We start from the raw sequence: 23,164 nt of genomic DNA, 5'->3' as shown, positions 1-23,164 counted from the left end.
GGACCGATCAAAATAATATGGAATATTTCCACAGCGCCAAGCGCCTTAACGCAAGGCAGGCTCGTTGGGCTCTGTTATTCACTCATTTTAATTTTACCATCTCCTACCACCCTGGGTCCAAGAATGTGAAGCCTGATGCCCACTCTCTCTTGCAGAGCTACGCAGCTACACCGTCTGACCCAGAGACCCTCCTCCCTACCTCCTGTCTGGAAGCTACACTTGTCTGGGGTATATCGAGAGCCTGGTCCACAAGGCGCAGTGTTCCCAGCCGGACTGGGTGGGTACTGCCTAACTGGTTGTTTGTCTAAGATTCTGCCCGATCCCTATCCTGGAATGGGCTCATTCCTCTGACCTGGTGGACCACATGGTTCCTGATGTCTCCACGCTCGTCGCCACCTGCACTGTGTGTGCGCAGAATAATACTCTGTCTTATAATAAAACTCTCTCCTGCCCCTGGTTCCATATATCCCTGGACTTTGTCATTGGTCTCCCTCCGTCCGATGGCAACACCACCATCCTTATGTTGGTGGATAGGTTTTCCAAAGCCACCCATTCCATTCCCCTTCCCAAGTTACCCTTAGCCAAGAAGATGGCCCAGCTCATGGTACAGCACGTTTTCCGGATCCATGGACTTCCGGTCAACATGGTCTCCGATCGTGGTCCTCAGTTCTTGTCCCGATTCTGAAAGGTGTTCTGCACCTTCATTGGGTCATCGGCCAGCCTGTCCTCTGGGTTTCATCCCCAATCTACCGGCCAGTCGGCGCAAGCCAATCAGGACCTGGAGACGAATCTTCGTTGCCTCGTCTCTGCCAACCCCACCACCTGGAGCCAGCAACTCATGTGGGTGGATTACGCCCACAACACCTTTCCCTGCTTGGCCACTGGTCTCTCGCCCTTCAAGTGTTCCTTGGGTTACCAGCCTCTGCTTTTCCCTGAGCAGAGTAAGAAGTCAGCATGCTCTCGGCCCAGATGTTCATCTGCTGCTGTCGGCGTACCTGGAAGAGAGCCCGGTCAGCTCTTCTTAAGACCACCTCTAGGTATCGGCGATAGGCGGACCACTACCGGACCCCTGTCCCCGCTATCGTCTCGGGCAGAGGTTATGACTCTCCACTCGGGATCTGCCACTCCGATCTGCCACTCCACTCCCGTAAACTTTCCCTCCGCTTTATCGTCCCTTTCCCATTTCTAAAATCCTTAGCCCCACTGCTGTTCATCTTCTGTTGCCCCGCACCCTCCGTATACGTCTCACTTTCCATGTGTCTAGGATTAAACCTTTGTCTCACAGCCTTTTTGTCATGCGGAACAGGTGAATCAAAGAGCAGACTCAGACGAGGAGACTGTGATGAGGTAACCAAGGCATTTATTGAAACACGGGGGGAAGATTGAGTGCAGGCCAGGGGAAGCTCGGGCTGGTTGCCGGAATCCAAGTGCGGAGGCGGAGGCTGGAGCGAGAGGTGTGGGGGACAGGGTAAGCAGGTCCGGAGGGGAATCCAAGGGAGCGTAGAGTGGGGAATCCAGGACAGAGTATCAGGACTGACGAGAAGTCGGACTGGAGACAGGGACCAGAGTCAGAGTGGGCAGAACTGTAGCAGAGAGGAAAACAGCGTCAGGTAAGGGAAAACAGGCACAACAGGACAACAGGAACAAACGTCTAGAAACATGGACTGACTGGGCAGAGATTATGACCTGGCGATGTGGAAGTGGCAGGACTGAGTATTTGTAGAGGTCTTGATTATGGAACAGGTTGCAGCTGGTGGGGATCTGCTCTGACTCCAGCACACCTGTCTCTGCCCACACAATCACACACACAGAGGGAGCGGGAGAGGGAGAGGGAGAGGGAGAGGGAGAGGGAGAGGGAGAGGGAGAGGGAGAGAGGGAGAGAGAGAGAGGGAGAGAGGGAGAGAGGGAGAGGGAGAGGGAGAGGGAGAGGGAGAGAGCACTGGGGGAGTGGCAGCAGGTCAAGGAGACACCAGATGAGCACTAGAGGGCGTGGCAGGAGCAGATGTGATACCTTTGTCTCCTGTTTCTAGTTTTTCTGTTTATCTGTTGCCAGTTCGTCTTGTTTTGTCAGGTCTTACCAGCGTGTTTCCCACTTCTCCTGTTCTCAAGTTTTTGTTTTCTAGTCTTCCTGGTTCTGACCTTTCATCCTGCCTGCCTTTCTGTTCCTGATTGACTCTGCCTTAGATTACGAACACTTTGCCTGCCCTCGACCTGCCCTTTGCCTGCCCCTTTGATATAATAACTATTCTGAGAACTGAACTATCCGCCTCCTGTGTCTGCATCTGGGTCATATCCTGAGTCATGATAGCTTCAAGAATTTTGAAAATAATAATGGCCGAATGCAGAATCCAGGTGTGGAAAGCTCTTAGAGACTTACCCAGAATGACTCACAGCTGTAATCGCTGCCAAAGGTGCTTCTACAAAGTATTGACTCTTAGGTGTGAATTCTAATGTAAATTAGATATTTTTGTATTTCATTTTCAAAAATAAATTGCTACCATTTCTAAAAACACATTTTCACTTTTTCATTATGGGGTTATTGTGTGTAGATCGGTGAGAGAAAAAAATCAATTTAATCCATTTTGAATTCAAAATGTGGAATATGTCAAGTGGTGTTAATTCTTTCTGAAGGCACTGTATATATTACAGCCTCTAACTCTAGCTGGGTAATGTTACATGTTACAGCCTCTAACTCTAGCTGGCTAATAATACATGTTACAGCCTCTAACTCTAGCTGGGTAATGATACATGTTACAGCCTCTAACTCTAGCTGGGTAATGATACATGTTACAGCCTCTAACTCTAGCTGGGTAATGGTACATGTTACAGCCTCTAATTCTAGCTTGGTAATGTTACATGTTACAGCCTCTAACTCTAGCTGGATAATGATACATGTAACAGCCTCTAACTCTAGCTGGGTAATGGTACATGAAACAGCCTCTAACTCTAGCTGGGTAATGATACATGTTACAGTTTCTAAGTCTAGCTGGGTAATGTTACATGTAACACTCTCTAACTCTAGCTGGGTAACGGTACATGTAACAGCCTCTAACTCTAGCTGGGTAATGGTACATGAAACAGCCTCTAACTCTAGCTGGGTAATGATACATGTTACAGTTTCTAAGTCTAGCTGGGTAATGTTACATGTAACAGCCTCTAACTCTAGCTGGGTAATGATACTCTGGCCGGCTGGATGACGTAAGGGGATCGAGAGTTATACGGCCCTTCAGCAAACCACTAGTTAATACACCACACATTCTGCCTGTACATGTGCCATAAAACCTTCATATTTACCATGAAGCGTGTGTGTGTGTGTGTGTGTGTGTGTGTGTGTGTGTGTGTGTGTGTGTGTGTGTGTGTGTGTGTGTGTGTGTGTGTGTGTGTGTGTGTGTGTGTGTGTGTGTGTGTGTGTGTATGTGTTGATTTGCAGAGCAGAGCCAGAGCAGAGCAGGTGGATCTATCTCTATATCTCTGCATCCTGCAGATGTAAATGCCTAGTAATTTCCGCCCTGCCCTGAGATTTATTTTAAGAGCAGACTATTTTGTGCCGCAGACGAATCGCACACTGACCGAAAATAATTGCCAGCTCTCTGTCTCTGTCTGTTGGAGAAGCCTCCACACTCCATAAACCCAAAGTGGAAGACCGTATGGGGCAGCGGGAAGACTAGCAGTCATAGCATTGGGCCAGTAACCGAAAGGTTGCCAGTTCGAATCCCCGAGCCGACCAGGTGAACAATCTGTTGATGTGCCCTTGAGCAAGGCTGTCATTGACCCTGTCCGTGACTGCACTCTCCGGGGGTCTCAGGGGGAGGTGAGATATGCACAAACACATTTCCAAATAGGACAAAACAAACACCCAATTAATGTATATTATTGTCTGCCTCCCAGCCTATCCTCTATATAGTGCACTATATGTAGAAGGTGCAATTTGGGACACACAATTCTTCATACAAATGAATGCTCATTCCATAGTGCTCATTCCCTAGTGCTCACTCCATAGTGCTCACTCCATAGTGCTCATTCCCTAGTGCTCACTCCATAGTGCTCATTCCATAGTGCTCATTCCATAGTGCTCATTCCATAGTGCTCATTCCCTAGTGCTCACTCCATAGTGTTCACTCCATAGTGCTCATTCCATAGTGCTCATTCCATAGTGCTCATTCCATAGTGCTCACTCCATAGTGCTCATTCCCTAGTGCTCACTTCATAGTGCTCATTCCCTAGTGCTCACTCCATAGTGCTCATTCCATAATGCTCACTTCATAGTGCTCACTTCATAGTGCTCATTCCCTAGTGCTCACTTCATAGTGCTCACTCCATAGTGCTCATTTCATAGTGCTCACTTCATAGTGCTCATTCCATAGTGCTCATTCCATAGTGCTCACTTCATAGTGCTCACTTGATAGTGCTCACTCCATAGTGCTCACTCCATAGTGCTCACTTCATAGTGCTCACTTCATAGTGCTCACTCCATAGTGATTTGACCTTGGTCTTCAGTGCTCCTTCACTCTGATGAGGCAGAAGTAGTCCCCCCCCCCATCAGGAGGACATCTAACCTAGTCCCAGATCTGTTGGTGTTATTATACGTTCAGTTTCACTCTGATTCATTCATGTCGGAGTTAAACTGTTAAATATTTGACCTAAATCTGCCCAACGGCCATTTAAAGACAGAAAAGATTTGGCTAAGGGGGACAGAACGGTAACGGTACAATGGGTTGGCAATACATTGGCCGCTCCGCTCCGCTAGCTAGATCCACTGGCGTACTGCCAAACTTGGGTACTTTTCTATTCAAATGAAGGGGGTTTGTGTGTGTGTGTGTGTGTGTGTGTGTGTGTGTGTGTGTGTGTGTGTGTGTGTGTGTGTGTGTGTGTGTGTGTGTGTGTGTGTGTGTGTGTGTGTGTGTGTGTGTGTGTGTGTGTGTGTGTGTGTGTGTCTATGCTTGGCTGAGTCTGGTTGAGGTTCAGGGTGAGGACGCCTGGATTGGAACACAAATTGAAGACTCTCTGATTCGAAACTGTGAATGATTTAGCCGGCCTGAGTTGCAATGGAAGACATTCTCTGCGTGTCTGTATGTCATGTATGGCTGTGTGGTTGAAACCGTTAAAATACAGTTTGAATTGAACTAACGGAGGAGACCTTCACATCTTGAATCTCATCTTGAATCTCATATCTCATAGTTAAGCAAAAGGGAAATCAGCATGTACACATTATATGTTTGAGGTGAGGACCAATCTAAAACAGGAAGTGCTGTAACGTGACTGCCCATGTGCTGCGATGCGTCGTTAGCATTTCTAAAACAGGAAGTGCTGTAACGTGACTGCCCATGTGCTGCGATGCGTCGTTAGCATTTCTAAAACAGGAAGTGCTGTAACGTGACTGCCCATGTGCTGCGATGCGTCGTTAGCATTTCTAAAACAGGAAGTGTTGTAACGTGACTGCCCATGTGCTGCGATGCGTCGTTAGCATTTCTAAAACAGGAAGTGTTGTAACGTGACTGCCCATGTGCTGTGATGCGTCGTTAGCATTTCTAAAACAGGAAGTGCTGTAACGTGACTGCCCATGTGCTGTGATGCGTCGTTAGCATTTCTAAAACAGGAAGTGTTGTAACGTGACTGTCCATGTGCTGCGATGCGTCGTTAGCATTTCTAAAACAGGAAGTGTTGTAACGTGACTGCCCATGTGCTGTGATGCGTCGTTAGCATTTCTAAAACAGGAAGTGCTGTAACGTGACTGCCCATGTGCTGCGATGCGTCGTTAGCATTTCTAAAACAGGAAGTGCTGTAACGTGACTGCCCATGTGCTGCGATGCGTCGTTAGCATTTCTAAAACAGGAAGTGCTGTAACGTGACTGCCCATGTGCTGCGATGCGTCGTTAGCATTTCTAAAACAGGAAGTGTTGTAACGTGACTGCCCATGTGCTGCGATGCGTCGTTATCAATAAAGTCCAAAATACGCAGTGCGGCGATGGGGTTAGATGAAAACATAGTCGTCGTCAGAGCTTCGCAACTCCGTTAAAAAAATATTATATTTATTGATCATAAAAATAAAAAAATAAAGTTTAATAGAACACGTTTTTGTTCCTTAAACGTGACATAATGACCTCTAGAGGTGATCTTAAATATGAGTGAAATGAAGCGATAGCAGTGTATACGGGAGAGCTGAAGTTACAGACCTTTTCCCAGTTCTAAGATGCTGGGTTGTAACGTGAAGAGTTTAGGTTTAGCAAAACCCTGGTTGTCACTCTGTCTAGAGTTCAGATATTGCAGCGGCATGGCCATGCCACGTTTTGTTGACATTCAACCGGTCTCGTTTCTCAGTCCTCTTCTTCCGTTTCCCAGCAACAGCAGGACGTCGTATTTCCCTCAGGAGGGGGTTCGGTTAAGGAAGAAGAGGAGCGTTGGGAAGAAGGAGTCTCAAGGAGGGAGGGAAGGAGGGAGATAAAGAGAGAGAAATTAGCATGGTGTGTTGAATAAACATTTAAAATCGTGCGAGATACAATGGGGATTTCAATGCACTGTTCACGAGAAAGAGAGGGGATGTGGGGAATGAGAGAAAAATGTTTAATTTGTCATAATGTGATCCTTGTAAAGCTAGTGACCAAGCTGTTTGTCAAGCAGAGTCAGGATGCATCTACGGCAGCATCAGCTTTAGGTAACAACACCTAGAGCCACTGTGCCATTTGTCATTCAATCAAACCTCCATTTCTCCATTTCAAACAGTGTGCAGAGTCCAGAAACAGTCCAGCTTTTCTTTCTTTCTTCCTCTCTTTCTCTTTCTTTCTTTTTTTCTTTTCAATCATACAGTGGCTTCATGCTATTTATGTAAGTCCAATAACTCCAGGCCTCTGACATAGTCAAGTCTATTCAATTCAGACAACTTTATCTGTCCCTGTAGGGCAATTACTAATAGTATAGTCCAAACTGAACAGACCACAGTGTTCTGCCTGCTGATCTTCACTGACATGTTCAATTGATTTTGATCTGCAGTAACAGAGACCAGCCATATCTGGAACAATAGCTTCCGTCCCGATGCTGTCTCCTCTCCTCCCGTCCAGCTTACCGTTTTTGTTGTTGTTGTTGTTGCTCAGTCCATATCCGTTGATGTCTTATTAACTACAGGATGAGAGGATGAGAGGGTGAGAGGATGAGAGGGTGAGAAGGTGAGAGGATGAGAGGATGAGAAGATGAGAGGATGAGAGGATGAGAGGGTGAGAGGATGAGAAGATGAGAAGATGAGAGGGTGAGAGGATGAGAAGATGAGAGGGTGAGAGGATGAGAGGATGAGTAGATGAGAGGATGAGAGGATGAGAGGGTGAGAGGATGAGAAGATGAGAAGATGAGAGGGTGAGAGGATGAGAAGATGAGAGGGTGAGAGGATGAGAGGATGGAAGGGTGAGAGGGTGAGAGGATGGAAGGATGAGAGGGTGGAAGGATGAGAGGATGAGAGGGTGAGAGGATGAGAGAGTGAGAGGATGAGAACATGGAAGGATGAGAGGGTGAGAGGATGGAAGGATGAGAGGATGGAAGGATGAGAGGATGAGAGGGTGAGAGGGTTGAGAGGGTGAGAGGATGAGAGGATGAGAGGATGGAAGGATGGAAGGATGAGATGATGGAAGGATGAGAGAGTGAGAGGATGAGAACATGGAAGGATGAGAGGGTGAGAGGATGAGATGATGGAAGGATGAGAGGATGAGAGGATGAGAACATGGAAGGATGAGAGGATGAGAGGGTGAGAGGGTGAGAGGATGGAAGGATGAGATGATGGAAGGATGAGAGGATGAGAGGATGAGAACATAGAAGGATGAGAGGGTGAGATGATGGAAGGATGAGAGGGTGAGAGGGTGAGAGGATGAGAGGATGAGATGATGAGAGGGTGAGGGGATGGAAGGATGAGAGGATGAGAAGGTGAGAGGTTGAGAGGATGAGAGGATGGAAGGATGAGAGGATGAGAGGATGAGAGGATGAGAGGATGGAAGGATGAGAGGATGATAGGATGAGATGATGGAAGGATGAGAGAATGAGAACATGGAAGAATGAGAGGGTGAGAGGGTGAGAGGATGAGAGGATGAGATGATGAGAGGGTGAGGGGATGAGAGGATGAGAGGATGGACGGATGAGATGATGGAAGGATGAGAGGATGAGAAGGTGAGAGGATGAGAGGTTGAGGGGGTGAGAGGATGGAAGGATGAGAGGATGAGAGGGTGAGAGGATGGAAGGATGAGAAGATGAGAATGTGAGAGGATGAGAGGATGAGATGATGGAAGGATGAGAGGATGAGAGGATGAGATGGTGAGAGGGTGAGAGGATGAGAGGATGAGAGGATGAGAGGATGAGAGAATGAGAGAATGAGAGGATGAGAGGATGAGAGGATGAGAGGATGAGAGGATGAGAGGGTGAGATGGTGAAAGGATGAGAGGATGAGAGGGTGAGCGGGTGAGAGGGTGAGAGGATGAGAGGGTGAGAGGATGAGAGGGTGAGAGGATGAGAGGATGAGATGAGGGAAGGATGAGAGGATGGGTTAAAGGAAATGTCTGGTTCTTCTTTCTCCTCATCTCTCCAGGGGGTAATACATGGTCCTTGTAGAGTCATTTTTCAATACTTTGAAAATGGACTAGATAGACTGATAGACTGCTCTCTCTCTCTCCCCTCTCTCTCTATCTGTCTCATTCTCTATTCCCCCTCTCTCTCTGTCTCATTCTCTATCTCCCTCCTCTCTCTCTATCTGTCTCATTCTCTATTCCCCCTCTCTCTGTGTCTCGTTCTCTATCTCCCCCCTCTCTTTCACCCCCCTCTCCTCTGTCTCTCTTTCTAGTTGTTTATTTAACTTCTTCTCTCTGTCTCTGTCTATTTCCTGTGTAGAGTGGAAGAAAGCATCAAGGCTATTTTGAAGGCTTGAGGAGGTGGAGTGACAGCGATGAGGGTTGGTATGAAGAGAAGCCAGAATTAATTTAGAGCCTAGACAGTTAGACTTTCTGTCTCTCTCTTCATCTCTTCCTCTCTCCAGTGTAGAGGCGGTGTTGGGTCGTAGAGGGTTAGGAAGAGGTAGAGGGTTAGGGGGAGGTAGAGAGTTAGAGGGAGGTAGAGAGTTAGAGGGAGGTAGAGGGTTAGAGGGAGGTAGAGGGTTAGAGGGAGGTAGAGGGTTAGAGGGAGGTAGAGGGTTAGAGGGAGGTAGAGGGTTAGGGGGAGGTAGAGGGTTAGAGGGAGGTAGAGGGTTAGAGGGAGGTAGAGGGTTAGAGGGAGGTAGAGGGTTAGAGGGAGGTAGAGGGTTAGAGGGAGGTAGAGGGTTAGGGGGAGGTAGAGGGTTAGAGGGAGGTAAAGGGTTAGAGGGAGGTAGAGGGTTAGAGGGAGGTAGAGGGTTAGAGGGAGGTAGAGAGTTAGAGGGAGGTAGAGAGTTAGAGGGAGGTAGAGGGTTAGAGGGAGGTAGAGGGTTAGAGGGAGGTAGAGGGTTAGAGGGAGGTAGAGAGTTAGAGGGAGGTAGAGAGTTAGAGGGAGGTAGAGGGTTAGAGGGAGGTAGAGGGTTAGAGTGAGGTAGAGGGTTAGAGGGAGGTAAAGGGTTAGAGGGAGGTAGAGGGTTAGAGGGAGGTAGAGAGTTAGAGGGAGGTAGAGAGTTAGAGGGAGGTAGAGGGTTAGAGGGAGGTAGAGGGAGGTAAAGGGTTAGAGGGAGGTAGAGGGTTAGGGGGAGGTAGAGAGTTAGAGGGAGGTAAAGGGTTAGAGGGAGGTAGGGAGTTAGAGGGAGGTAAAGGGTTAGAGGGAGGTAGAGGGAGGTAGAGGGTTAGAGGGAGGTAGAGGGTTAGGGGGAGGTAGAGAGTTAGAGGGAGGTAAAGGGTTAGAGGGAGGTAGAGGGTTAGAGGGAGGTAGAGAGTTAGAGGGAGGTAAAGGGTTAGAGGGAGGTAGAGAGTTAGAGGGAGGTAGAGAGTTAGAGGGAGGTAGAGGGTTAGAGGGAGGTAGAGCGTTAGAGGGAGGTAAAGGGTTAGAGGGAGGTAAAGGGTTAGAGGGAGGTAGAGGGTTAGAGGGAGGTAGAGAGTTAGAGGGAGGTAAAGGGTTAGAGGGAGGTAGAGGGTTAGGGGGAGGTAGAGGGTTAGAGGGAGGTAGAGGGTTAGAGGGAGGTAGAGAGTTAGAGGGAGGTAAAGGGTTAGAGGGAGGTAGAGGGTTAGGGGGAGGTAGAGGGTTAGAGGGAGGTAGAGGGTTAGAGGGAGGTAGAGAGTTAGAGGGAGGTAAAGGGTTAGAGGGAGGTAGAGGGTTAGGGGGAGGTAGAGGGTTAGAGGGAGGTAGAGGGTTAGAGGGAGGTAGAGAGTTAGAGGGAGGTAAAGGGTTAGAGGGAGGTAGAGGGTTAGGGGGAGGTAGAGGGTTAGAGGGAGGTAGAAGGTTAGAGGGAGGTAGAAGGTTAGAGGGAGGTAGAGAGTTAGAGGGAGGTAAAGGGTTAGAGGGAGGTAGAGGGTTAGGGGGAGGTAGAGGGTTAGAGGGAGGTAGAGGGTTAGAGGGAGGTAGAGAGTTAGAGGGAGGTAAAGGGTTAGAGGGAGGTAGAGGGTTAGAGGGAGGTAGAGGGTTAGAGGGAGGTAGAGGGTTAGAGGGAGGTAGAGGGTTAGAGGGAGGTAGAGGGTTAGGGGGAGGTAGAGGGTTAGAGGGAGGTAGAGGGTTAGAGGGAGGTAGAGGGTTAGAGGGAGGTAGAGAGTTAGAGGGAGGTAGAGAGTTAGAGGGAGGTAGAGAGTTAGAGGGAGGTAGAGAGTTAGAGGGAGGTAGAGGGTTAGAGGGAGGTAGAGGGTTAGAGGGAGGTAGAGAGTTAGGGGGAGGTAGAGGGTTAGGGGGAGGTAGAGAGTTAGAGGGAGGTAAAGGGTTAGAGGGAGGTAGAGGGTTAGAGGGAGGTAGAGGGTTAGAGGGAGGTAGAGAGTTAGAGGGAGGTAGAGGGTTAGAGGGAGGTAGAGAGTTAGAGGGAGGTAGAGGGTTAGAGGGAGGTAGAGGGTTAGGGGAGGTAGAGGGTTAGGGGAGGTAGAGAGTTAGAGGGAGGTAGAGCGTTAGAGGGAGGGATTGAGGAGGTGTAGAGGGAACAGTGTAGAGGTGGTGTTGGGGGTAAATCAAATCAATTCAAATGTTATTTGTCACATGCGCCGAACACAACAGGTGTAGACCTTACAGGGAAATGCTTACATACAAGCCTTTAACCAACAATGATTTAACTTCTCTAGGATAGGGGGCAGAGTTTTCATTTTGGGAAAAATAGCGTGCCCTATTTCAACTTCTACTCATCCCCAGAATATAAGATGTGCACATTATTAGTAGATTTGGATAGAAAACACTCTGAAGTTTCTAAAACTGTTTGAATCATATTTGTAAGTATAACAGAACTTATGTAGCAGGCAAAACCCAGAGGAATAACCATAAAACATTTTTTTTTTTAAGTCACTGTCTGTTCAATGAGGTTTCATTGGAAAGCCAGATTTCTAATCACTGTGATCTCAGTTCCTACTGCTTCCACTGGATGTCACCAGTCTTAGGAAATAGGTTGAGGTTATTCATTTGTGCAATGAAGAAGAAGGCCATCAGGAAGTAGAGTAACGTCATGTGTACTGTTTGAGTGTTGCGCAAGACTAAAAAATGTAGCGTTTGTTTGTTGATCTCCTGTATTGAAAACAGATAGACCCGTCTTCAATTTGATCGATTATTAACGTTTACAAATACCTTAAGTTGTATTACAAAAGTACTTTGAAATGTTTTGGCAAAGTTTAGAGGTAATTTTTGAGATATTTTGTAGTGACTACGCAAATTGGAAGCTGTTTTTTTCTGGATCAACGGCGCCAAATAAATGGACAATTTGGATATATATGGACGGAATTAATCGAACAAAAGGACCATTTGTGATGTTTATGGGACATATTGGAGTGCCAACAAAAGAATCTCGTCAAAGGTAATACATGTTTCATATTTTATATCTGCGTTTTGAGTAGCGCAGGCAGGGTTGAAATATGCTACACTCTCTTTGTTGACATTGTGCTATCTACAGATAATAGCATCTTATGCTTTCGCCGAAAAGCCTTTTTGAAATCTGACATGTTGGCTGGATTCACAACTAGTGTAGCTTTAATTTGGTATCTTATATGTGTGATTTAATGAAAGTTTGATTTTATATAATTTTTTGAATTTGGCGCTCTACATTTTCCCTGGCTATTGGCCAGGTGGGACGCTACCGTCCCGTTATTCCAGAGAGGTTTAAGAAGTCTATATTTTTTAATAAATTATATATATATTTTTTTGTAATTTGTAAATATTTAGATTTTTTGTTGTTGCTTTTTTATAATTGGTTAAAAAATATATTACAATTTTTTATTGTATTTTTTACCCCTTTTACTCCCCAAGTTCGTCCATTTGGTAGTTACATTCTTGACCCATCGCTGCAAGTCCCGTACGGACTCGGGAGAGGCGAAGGTCGAGAGCCGTGCGTCCCCCGAAACACGACCCAGCCAAGCCACTGCTTCTTGACACAATGCCCGCTTAACCCGGAAGCCAGCAACTTGTCGGAGGAAACACCGTACACCTGGGCGACCGTGTCAGCGTGCTCTGCGCCCGGACCGCCACAGGAGTCACTAGTGCGCGATGGGACAAGAACATCCTCGCCCGGCTAAACCCTCCCCTAACCCGGACGACGCTGGGCCAATTGTGCGCTGTCCCATGTGTCTCCCGGTCGCAGCTGGCTGCGACAGAGGCTGGACTCGAACCAGGATCTCTAGTGGCACAGCTAGCACTGGGATGCCTTAGACTGCATTCAGCGCATTTTATATATTAGCGGGTTAGGGTCAATGTGGGTCTCAGATTTACACCTTATCACATAGTCGGGCGGTTGCAGATGGATTATCAGAAATTGCTGGCGGGTGAACAAACAGCTGATCAGCGCCCCACTAGAAATAACATGTTTCTTACTGCCTCCAGCCTCCGGTACATGTCGGCTGAATTACAAAAATGGCACCCTATTCCCTACATACTACACTAGATTTGACGAGAGCCCTGTGGGCCCTGGTCAAAAGTAGTGCACTATGTAGGGAATAGAGCGTCGTTTGGGACTCAGCCCCTAGCATATGAACGTGTTCAACAGACACTCTCGATCTCGCACTAAGTGAATGTAAAGTACATTGGGTGCGCATTCATTTGATGGACTTGCTAAAATATGGTCAGAGAACATTGTTGTGTGATGTGTCTGAGGATTGAGTGTTGGGTATTGTTTTCATTTATAACAGAAGGGCTATACAGTACATGAACTGAACTGAAATCCTCTTTTAGTGTAGAGCCAAATAAAGTCATGTTTATTTGACATCTGTTGTGTTTTGCTTAGAGCGGTGCATTCTTATGCTGTTGCCTGTACAGTATTAGTGTGTGGTCCTCAGCCTCAGTGTATTCTTATGCTGTTGCCTGTACAGTATTAGTGTGTGGTCCTCAGCCTCAGTGTATTCTTATGCTGTTGCCTGTACAGTATTAGTGTGTGGTCCTCAGCCTCAGTGTATTCTTATGCTGTTGCCTGTACAGTATTAGTGTGTGGTCCTCAGCCTCAGTGTATTCTTATGCTGTTGCCTGTACAGTATTAGTGTGTGGTCCTCAGCCTCAGTGTATTCTTATGCTGTTGCCTGTACAGTATTAGTGTGTGGTCCTCAGCCTCAGTGTATTCTTATGCTGTTGCCTGTACAGTATTAGTGTGTGGTCCTCAGCCTCAGTGTATTCTTATGCTGTTGCCTGTACAGTATTAGTGTGTGGTCCTCAGCCTCAGTGTATTCTTATGCTGTTGCCTGTACAGTATTAGTGTGTGGTCCTCAGCCTCAGTGTATTCTTATGCTGTTGCCTGTACAGTATTAGTGTGTGGTCCTCAGCCTCAGTGTATTCTTATGCTGTTGCCTGTACAGTATTAGTGTGTGGTCCTCAGCCTCAGTGTATTCTTATGCTGTTGCCTGTACAGTATTAGTGTGTGGTCCTCAGCCTCAGTGTATTCTTATGCTGTTGCCTGTACAGTATTAGTGTGTGGTCCTCAGCCTCAGTGTATTCTTATGCTGTTGCCTGTACAGTATTAGTGTGTGGTCCTCAGCCTCAGTGTATTCTTATGCTGTTGCCTGTACAGTATTAGTGTGTGGTCCTCAGCCTCAGTGTATTCTTAAGCTGTTGCCTGTACAGTATTAGTGTGTGGTCCTCAGCCTCAGTGTATTCTTATGCTGTTGCCTGTACAGTATTAGTGTGTGGTCCTCAGCCTCAGTGTATTCTTATGCTGTTGCCTGTACAGTATTAGTGTGTGGTCCTCAGCCTCAGTGTATTCTTATGCTGTTGCCTGTACAGTATTAGTGTGTGGTCCTCAGCCTCAGTGTATTCTTATGCTGTTGCCTGTACAGTATTAGTGTGTGGTCCTCAGCCTCAGTGTATTCTTATACTGTTGCCTGTACAGTATTAGTGTGTGGTCCTCAGCCTCAGTGTATTCTTATACTGTTGCCTGTACAGTATTAGTGTGTGGTCCTCAGCCTCAGTGTATTCTTATGCTGTTGCCTGTACAGTATTAGTGTGTGGTCCTCAGCCTCAGTGTATTCTTATGCTGTTGCCTGTACAGTATTAGTGTGTGGTCCTCAGCCTCAGTGTATTCTTATACTGTTGCCTGTACAGTATTAGTGTGTGGTCCTCAGCCTCAGTGTATTCTTATGCTGTTGCCTGTACAGTATTAGTGTGTGGTCCTCAGCCTCAGTGTATTCTTATACTGTTGCCTGTACAGTATTAGTGTGTGGTCCTCAGCCTCAGTGTATTCTTATACTGTTGCCTGTACAGTATTAGTGTGTGGTCCTCAGCCTCAGTGTATTCTTATGCTGTTGCCTGTACAGTATTAGTGTGTGGTCCTCAGCCTCAGTGTATTCTTATGCTGTTGCCTGTACAGTATTAGTGTGTGGTCCTCAGCCTCAGTGTATTCTTATACTGTTGCCTGTACAGTATTAGTGTGTGGTCCTCAGCCTCAGTGTATTCTTATACTGTTGCCTGTACAGTATTAGTGTGTGGTCCTCAGCCTCAGTGTATTCTTATGCTGTTGCCTGTACAGTATTCGTGTGTGGTCCTCAGCCTCAGTGTATTCTTATGCTGTTGCCTGTACAGTATTAGTGTGTGGTCCTCAGCCTCAGTGTATTCTTATGCTGTTGCCTGTACAGTATTAGTGTGTGGTCCTCAGCCTCAGTGTATTCTTATGCTGTTGCCTGTACAGTATTAGTGTGTGGTCCTCAGCCTCAGTGTATTCTTATGCTGTTGCCTGTACAGTATTAGTGTGTGGTCCTCAGCCTCAGTGTATTCTTATACTGTTGCCTGTACAGTATTAGTGTGTGGTCCTCAGCCTCAGTGTATTCTTATACTGTTGCCTGTACAGTATTAGTGTGTGGTCCTCAGCCTCAGTGTATTCTTATACTGTTGCCTGTACAGTATTAGTGTGTGGTCCTCAGCCTCAGTGTATTCTTATACTGTTGCCTGTACAGTATTAGTGTGTGGTCCTCAGCCTCAGTGTATTCTTATGCTGTTGCCTGTACAGTATTAGTGTGTGGTCCTCAGCCTCAGTGTATTCTTATGCTGTTGCCTGTACAGTATTAGTGTGTGGTCCTCAGCCTCAGTGTATTCTTATACTGTTGCCTGTACAGTATTAGTGTGTGGTCCTCAGCCTCAGTGTATTCTTATGCTGTTGCCTGTACAGTATTAGTGTGTGGTCCTCAGCCTCAGTGTATTCTTATACTGTTGCCTGTACAGTATTAGTGTGTGGTCCTCAGCCTCAGTGTATTCTGTTTAATCCCCTAAAAGTTGACTTCTGTTTTGCTGAAGCAGTGCATTCTTGTTGTATTGCTTGAACAGTTTTTCCTGTTGTGATTTGTGTGGTCCTCAGTTTGCTCTGCCCCTTGCGGTTGAGTGCCGAGGTCATCACTGGCCACCTTGAGCCGATGACCTCATCAAGGTGCGACACAAAGGAACAGGATTGACAGGATTCTCATGACTTCCTCTCTATTGTGCCCGAGGGGGAAATTAATGATAGAAACAGGACCAACAGCAGAGATAACAGCTGTGTCCTCCATTGTGTCTCGCTTCAGGAGAGCTGAATTTTTTTCCCCAGCGGGAGAGACTGGTCTCCGTCTGACCAGTCCAGTCTGGTACAGAACCTCAGTGGCTATTTCCAAACCCATTGCCTGTTGGAATTAGATTTACCTGCCTCGTTAAGGGCCTGAATGGACTCTGGCTCTACAGAGAGAGAGAAAAGAGATTCCTTCTACGTCCCTAATGAAAACCCTATTCCCTACATAGTGTACTACTTTTCACCAGAGGCCTATGAGTCCTAATCAAAAGTAGTGCACTGAATAGTGAATAGGCTGTCATTTGAGATTCATTCTCTGTGTTGAAATTGCCTGGCGTGGACAGGGAGGTTTCAGAAGGAATGCAGGGTGGTTGCGGGAGGGAGGTCGGTCTACCGGGCCCACCATTAACCCTCACTGAAGAGAAATGTCCTCATTACATGGGAACAGGACGAGAGGCAGAGAGGGGAAATACCTAGTCAGTTGTACAACTGAATGCATTCAACTGAAATGTGTCTTCCGCATTTAACCCAACCCCTCTGAATCAGAGAGGTGCAGGGGCCCAGGGGGGAACAGTGGGTTAACTGCCTTGCTCAGGGGCAGAACAACAGATTTTGTTTTACCTTGTCAGCTCAGGGATTCGATCCAGCAATCTTTCGCTTACTGGCCCAATGCTCCAACCCGCCAGACTACCTGCCTCCCCTAAAGGAACATAGAGATGGGGAGCGGATAAATGGGAGAGAGGTGGGGAGGAAGATAGTGGGAGAGGGGGAGAGGAGAATAGGCGGAGGGCAGAGGGGGAGAATGGGAAAAAGGGGGAGATCATTACAAGGGAACAGGTCTGGGGGAGCGAAAACAGCAATATGGACAGGAAGTTTAAATGGAAAGGGACATGTGGGGTCAGGAAGGAGGTCACTGGTGATAGTTATGCTATTGAACAGTAGACCCAACAGCCCTGGACCCCATCTCCCATCAGTATTATAGACCCAACAGCCCTGAACCCATCTCCCATCAGTATTATAGACCCAACAGCCCTGGACCCATCTCCCATCAGTATTATAGACCCAACAGCCCTGGACCCATCTCCCATCAGTATTATAGACCCAACAGCCCTGGACCCATCTCCCATCAGTATTATAGACCCAACAGCCCTGGACCCATCTCCCATCAGTATTATAGACCCAACAGCCCTGGACCCATCTCCCATCAGTATTATAGATCCTATGGCCCTGAACCCATCTCCCATCAGTATTATAGACCCAACAGCCCTGAACCCATCTCCCATCAGTATTATAGACCCAACAGCCCTGGACCCCATCTCCCATCAGTATTATAGACCCAACAGCCCTGGACCCCATCTCCCATCAGTATTATAGATCCTATGGCCCTGAACCCATCTCCCATCAGTATTATAGACCCAACAGCCCTGGACCCCATCTCCCATCAGTATTATAGACCCAACAGCCCTGGACCCATCTCCCATCAGTATTATAGACCCAACAGCCCTGAACCCATCTCCCATCAGTATTATAGACCCAACAGCCTTGGACCCATCTCCCATCAGTATTATAGACCCAACAGCCCTGGACCCATCTCCCGTCAGTATTATAGATCCTATGGCCCTGAACCCATCTCCCATCAGTATTATAGACCCAACAGCCCTGAACCCATCTCCCATCAGTATTATAGACCCAACAGCCCTGGACCCCATCTCCCATCAGTATTATAGACCCAACAGCCCTGGACCCCATCTCCCATCAGTATTATAGATCCTATGGCCCTGAACCCATCTCCCATCAGTATTATAGACCCAACAGCCCTGGACCCCATCTCCCATCAGTATTATAGACCCAACAGCCCTGAACCCATCTCCCATCAGTATTATAGATCCTATGGCCCTGACCCCATCTCCCATCAGTATTATAGACCCAACAGCCTTGGACCAATCTCCCATCAGTATTATAGACCCAACAGCCCTGGACCCCATCTCCCATCAGTATTATAGACCCAACAGCCCTGGACCCCATCTCCCATCAGTATTATAGATCCTATGGCCCTGAACCCATCTCCCATCAGTATTATAGACCCAACAGCCTTGGACCCATCTCCCATCAGTATTATAGACCCAACAGCCCTGGACCCCATCTCCCATCAGTATTATAGACCCAACAGCCCTGGACCCATCTCCCATCAGTATTATAGACCCAACAGCCCTGGACCCATCTCCCATCAGTATTATAGACCCAACAGCCCTGTACCCATCTCCCATCAGTATTATTGACCCAACAGCCCTGGACCCATCTCCCATCAGTATTATAGACCCAACAGCCCTGGACCCCATCTCCCATCAGTATTATAGATCCTATGGCCAGCCCTGAACCCCATGTCACATCAGTATTATAGACCCAACAGCCCTGGACCCATCTCACATCCGTATTATAGATCCTATGGCCACTCCCATCTGTATTATAGATCCTATGGCCACTCCCATCTGCATTATATATCCTATGGCCAGCCCTGGACCTCATCTCCCATCAGTATTATAGATCCTATGGCCACTCCCATCTGTATTATAGATCCTATGACCACTCCCATCTGTATTATAGATCCTATGGCCACTCCCATCAGTATTATAGATCATATGGCCACTCCCATCAGTATTATAGATCCTATGGCCACTCCCATCTGTATTATAGATCCTATGGCCACTCCCATCAGTATTATAGATCATATGGCCACTCCCATCTGTATTATAGATCTTATGGCCACTCCCAACTGCATTATAGATCCTATGGCCACTCCCAACTGCATTATAGATCCTATGGCCAGCCCTAGACCTCATCTCCCATCAGTATTATAGATCCTATGGCCACTCCCATCTGTATTATAGATCCTATGGCCAGCCCTGAACCCCATCTCCCATCTGTATTATAGATCCTATGGCCACTCCCATCTGTATTATAGATCCTATGGCCACTCCCATCTGTATTATAGATCCTATGGCCACTCCCATCTGTATTATAGATCCTGTGGCCACTCCCATCAGTAATATAGATCCTATGGCCACTCCCATCTGTATTATAGATCCTATGGCCACTCCCATCAGTATTATAGATCATATGGCCACTCCCATCAGTATTATAGATCCTATGGCCACTCCCATCTGTATTATAGATCCTATGGCCACTCCCATCTATATTATAGATCCTATGGCCACTCCCATCTGTATTATAGATCAAATGTAGAGATAGAGGTAGAGACAGAGACAGAGACAGAGACAGAGACAGAGACAGAGACAGAGACAGAGACAGAGACAGAGACAGAGGTAGAGGTAGAAACAGAGACAGAGGTAGAGGTAGAGGTAGAGGTAGAGGTAGAGGTAGAGACAGAGGTAGAGGTAGAGGTAGAGACAGAGAGAGAGGTGGAGACATAGGTAGAGGTAGAGGTAGAGACAGAGGTAGAGACAGAGACAGAGGTAGAGACAGAGACAGAGGTAGAGACAGAGACAGAGGTAGAGACAGAGACAGAGGTAGAGACAGAGGTAGACGTAGAGACAGAGGTAGAGACAGAGGTAGAGACAGAGGTAGAGACAGAGACAGAGACAGAGACAGAGACAGAGACAGAGATAGAGACAGAGACAGAGATAGAGACAGAGACAGAGACAGAGACAGAGACAGAGGTAGAGGTAGAGACAGAGAGAGAGGTGGAGACATAGGTAGAGGTAGAGACAGAGGTAGAGACAGATGTAGAGGTAGAGGTAGAGACAGGTAGAGACAGAGGTAGAGACAGAGGTAGACGTAGAGACAGAGGTAGACGTAGAGACAGAGGTAGACGTAGAGACAGAGACAGAGGTAGATACAGAGGTAGAGGTAGATACAGAGGTAGAGGTAGATACAGAGGTAGAGGTAGATACAGAGGTAGAGACAGAGACAGAGGTAGAGACAGAGGTAGAACCAGAGGTAGAGGTAGAACCAGAGGTAGAGGTAGAACCAGAGGTAGAGGTAGAACCAGAGGTAGAGACAGAGGTAGAGACAGAGGTAGAGACAGAGGTAGAGACAGAGGTAGAGACAGGGGTAGAGACAGAGACAGAGACAGAGACAGAGGTAGAGACAGAGACAGAGACAGAGACAGAGGTAGAGGTAGAGGTAGAGGCAGAGGTAGAGGTAGAGACAGAGACAGAGGTACAGACAGAGGTACAGACAGAGGTACAGACAGAGACAGAGACAGAGACAGAGACAGACACAGAGACAGACACAGAGACAGACACAGACACAGACACAGAGACAGAGACAGAGACAGAGACAGAGACAGAGACAGAGACAGAGACAGAGACACAGACACAGACACAGACACAGACACAGACACAGACACAGACACAGACACAGACACAGACACAGACACAGACACAGACAGAGACAGAGACAGAGACAGACACAGACACAGACACAGAGGTAGAGACAGACACAGACACAGAGGTAGAGACAGACACAGAGGTAGAGACAGACACAGAGGTAGAGACAGAGGTAGAGACAGAGGTAGAGACAGAGGTAGAGACAGAGGTAGAGACAGAGGTAGAGACAGAGGTAGAGACAGAGATAGAGGTACAGACAGAGACAGAGACAGAGACAGAGACAGAGGTAGAGGTAGAGGTAGAGACAGAGGTAGAGACAGAGGTAGAGACAGAGGTAGAGACAGAGGTAGAGACAGAGACAGAGATAGAGGTACAGACAGAGACAGAGACAGAGACAGAGACAGAGACAGAGACAGAGACAGAGACAGAGGTAGAGGTAGAGGTAGAGGTAGAGACAGAGACAGAGGTACAGACAGAGGTACAGACAGAGACAGAGACACAGAGACAGAGACACAGAGACAGAGACAGAGACAGAGACAGAGATAGAGGTACAGACAGAGACAGAGACAGAGACAGAGACAGAGACAGAGACAGAGACAGAGACAGACACAGAGGTAGAGGTAGAGGTAGAGGTAGAGGTAGAGGTAGAGGTAGAGGTAGAGGTAGAGACAGAGACAGAGACAGAGACAGAGACAGAGACAGAGACAGAGACAGAGACAGAGACAGAGACAGAGACAGAGACAGAGACAGACACAGACACAGACACAGACACAGAGACAGAGACAGAGACAGAGACAGAGACAGAGACAGAGACAGAGACAGACACAGAGACAGACACAGAGACAGACGTAGAGGTAGAGGTAGAGGTAGAGGTAGAGGTAGAGGTAGAGGTAGAGGTAGAGGTAGAGGCAGAGGCAGAGGCAGAGGCAGAGGCAGAGGCAGAGGCAGAGGCAGAGGCAGAGGCAGAGACAGAGGCAGAGACAGAGACAGAGACAGAGACAGAGACAGAGACAGAGACAGAGAGGTAGAGACAGAGGTAGAGACAGAGACAGAGACAGAGGCCTGGTTAGCTGCGGTTGGTCTGTCTGCTGTTTTCAAGCCAGCCGAGTGTCAATCTATTCACAACACTGTGCGGATGAATGAATGGTAGATGACATGTTGGCTGGCTTCCAGAGAGACGTAATCCATCAGGTAAATGAACAGACGATTCTATCATCTCCTTCTCCAGAGGTGGCAACCGTTCCTGAGGGAAGAGAAGGGATACGTACCAAATACAACCCTATGGTCAACAGTAGTGGACTATGTTGGGGAATCCGGTTCCGTATTTGGATGCAGATGAGTTATCAGCTTAATCAAAATGTCAGCCGTCAACATAGTGACAACGTGTGAGAGAAACAAGTCAACATAGTGACAACGTGTGAGAGAAACAAGTCAACATAGTGACAACGTGTGAGAGAAACAAGTCAACATAGTGACAACGTGTGAGAGAAACAAGTCAACATAGTGACAACGTGTCAGAGAAACAAGTCAACATAGTGACAACGTGTCAGAGAAACAAGTCAACATAGTGACAACGTGTGAGAGAAACAAGTCAACATAGTGACAACGTGTCAGAGAAACAAGTCAACATAGTGACAACGTGTCAGAGAAACAAGTCAACATAGTGACAACGTGTGAGAGAAACAAGTCAACATAGTGACAACGTGTGAGAGAAACAAGTCAACATAGTGACAACGTGTGAGAGAAACAAGTCAACATAGTGACAACGTGTGAGAGAAACAAGTCAACATAGTGACAACGTGTGAGAGAAACAAGTCAACATAGTGACAACGTGTGAGAGAAACAAGTCAGAAACAATCCTTCTCAACCATTGTTGTCTCCGCCTACTAACATCACAGACACAGACACAGACACACAGACACACAGACACACAGACACACAGACACGCAGACACAGAGACACGCAGACACACACACACACACACACACACACACACACACACACACACACACACACACACACACACACACACACACACACACACACACACACACACACACACACACACACACACACACACACACACACACACACAACTAGCATGAAACCAGTTATTAAGGTTTGATCTAACAGAGGTTGACAGCATAGAGTAAAATAAACAGAAGTAATTCAAAATCACTTTACAGAGGACGGGGGGACGGGGGGTCGGGTGGACGGGGATGGGGACGGGGGGACGGGGACGGGGGGACGGGGGGTGCAACATCCGGTGTGATTTGTAAAAGTCTCAGTCACTGCTATCCTTTAACAAGCACTGAAATATGTGGAGCTCAGTAGCTTCATTGCCTGTGACAACCAAAATATCTGAAAGGTTCTGTTTGCCAATTACGAATGATCTTTTTTCAAGTGGCGTACCTGCATGGTAGTTCTTAATTCTCAAATACGTATTTTATCGTGAACAACAGTCTAGAGCAAGGCTCTCCAACCCTGTTCCTGGAGAGTTACCTGAAAATATTCACAGTTAAAAACATCGACAGGGAATATCCTTTTAGAAGAGGAAGACGACAGCGGTTATGAATCAGAAGAGAATCATTGTGTCAGGGAGGTTTTAAGCTGTAACACATGAGGTCACATCCTCCCAGTCAGTCACCGACACACACAACAAAGCAGACACACAGATATAATGACACTAACGATACCCGGAGGGAGGAAATGACAGTGGAAATCGGTTTAGAGCAATCTGGAGTCAGATAGATAGATGGGG

Source organism: Salvelinus namaycush, chromosome 11 (genome assembly GCF_016432855.1).
Source record: "Salvelinus namaycush isolate Seneca chromosome 11, SaNama_1.0, whole genome shotgun sequence".
Classification (NCBI taxonomy): domain Eukaryota; kingdom Metazoa; phylum Chordata; class Actinopteri; order Salmoniformes; family Salmonidae; genus Salvelinus; species Salvelinus namaycush.
This window is presented reverse-complemented; position numbering follows the sequence as displayed.